The sequence below is a fragment of the Propithecus coquereli genome, unplaced genomic scaffold, assembly GCF_000956105.1.
Source record: "Propithecus coquereli isolate 6110/MARCELLA unplaced genomic scaffold, Pcoq_1.0 Scaffold59, whole genome shotgun sequence".
In the NCBI taxonomy this organism is placed as follows: domain Eukaryota; kingdom Metazoa; phylum Chordata; class Mammalia; order Primates; family Indriidae; genus Propithecus; species Propithecus coquereli.
This window is the reverse complement of record NW_012151840.1, coordinates 7663611-7665587: the sequence shown is the minus strand read 5'-3', so window position 1 is coordinate 7665587 and position 1977 is coordinate 7663611.

The window sequence follows — 1977 nt, the reverse complement described above, 5'->3', positions numbered from 1 at the left end:
GTTTTATTGATATTGCTGAGTATACTAGATGTTCATTCCTTTTTATTGTTGAGTAGCATTCCATTGCATGGATATACCACAATTTGTTTGCCAGTGTCCTGAAGATGGATTGTTTGGGTTGTTTGTAGTTTTGCTATTGTGAATAAAGGTGCTATAAACATCCTTGTTACAATTATTTTGTGTGCAGACATATGTTTTCATTACTCTAGGAAAAATGTCTAGGTAAAAAATTGCTAGGAACAAAGGGATGTTTATGTTTAAATTTATGAGAGACTGTCAAATCAAAGTGGTTAGAACATTTTACATTCCACTAAAAACGTATGATTTCTGGTTGTTCCATCTTCACCAGGATTTGGTGTTTTTAGACTTTATAATTTTAGCCAAGCTACTGGATAGAATGACATCTCAATGTGATTTCAGTATCTATTTCCCTGACAACTAATGATAATGGGCACTTTTTTATGAGCTGGTTGGCCATTAGTATACCTTCCTCTCAAAAGTGTCTGTTTAAGCTTGTGCCCATTTTCTGAGACAAGTGTTTTAGTTTCTAATGCCAAATTGTAGGAGCTAATTATCTATTCTGGATACAGGTTCTTTGTCAGATATGTTTTGTGACCATTATCCTCCTAATCTATGGCTTGCCTTTTCACTTACTTAATGGTGTCTTTTGATGAGAAGACTTTTTAATATTGATCATGTCAAATTTATCACTTTTCTTCTTTACTATTTTCTTCCTATGTAACATGTAGAAATATTTGCTTGCTGCCATGTTATAAGGATATTTTCATGTATTTCCTTCTAAAATGTTATAGTCTGTATGGTTTGGTCTGTGATCCAACTCAAATTAGCTTTTGTGTATATGGTGAGGTAGGGATTGTTGGGGTTTTTTTCACTAGTGTAATAGATATCTAATTGATCCAGCACTATTTGTTAAAATGACACTCCTTTCCCCATTGAATTTCTTTAGTGCTTTTTTTTTGAAAATTGGTTGACCATATTATGTGGGTCTGCTTGAGGTGTCTTAATTCGGTTCCATTTATCTAAACATGTATCCTTTTGCCACTCTCACACTATTTTATTTATGGTAATAAACAGCTTAAGTAAGTCTTAAAGTCTTCCAGGTTTGACTTTTTCACACAGGTCAATAAATCTGAAATGTGTACGTACTGTGGTGCCCCCATGCAAATCAAAATATGCCATCACTTAATCCCTCTCATTTTACTGGAGGACATATGCCCTCATGTACAATGGCTGAGCCCTTAGCCAAAGATCCTCTATTGTACCCTCTGGAGAAAAAAAATCTTCAATTACCTTCACAGCTGATCTAGAGGTAAAATGTCTACAACACTCAGCAATGAGTAGATTTTTCTTGAAAAAGAAGTTCAGTTTCACTTGCTTTGGCCATAGAAATTTTTGTCTATTATCTATGAGCATGAAATACAACGTTTGGTTTGCAATTTTATGTTCTTTGTAGGAAGAAAAACTTTAGTGGAAACAATATTTAATGCCATTTTACGAAACTTTGTCATTTACATAACAGCTTTCTTTGCTGCTTTTGTAAAAGTGGCATTACAGTGGGCTTGTTATATGCTTGTTATACAATTTTTAGAATGTGTATTTAAATTAAAACTACTAAAATTAAAATATTCATCAAGAACGTCCTAGATTCATGTTAAGTTCCACCAACAGCGCACTTAAAATAAAATGGGCCCAACCTAAGGATACAAATCTACGTGGCTAAAATGCAGTTCCTATATGTGAGACATTCTCAACAGTATTTGCTTGCCCTGGTGTAGTGATTTTCCTGTTTTCCCCGCACCCGAAAGTTCTCAATTCAAACCTGTAAGAAATTTCCGTTGCTAGAAGATTTCAAATATTCTTTCTTCAAGTAAGGGCAGTTGTATAAAAGTTATCACTTGCATCCTTGGAATGCACAGAAAGCTTGGGGAGAGAGATCAAGCCCTGCAAGTTCAAGCG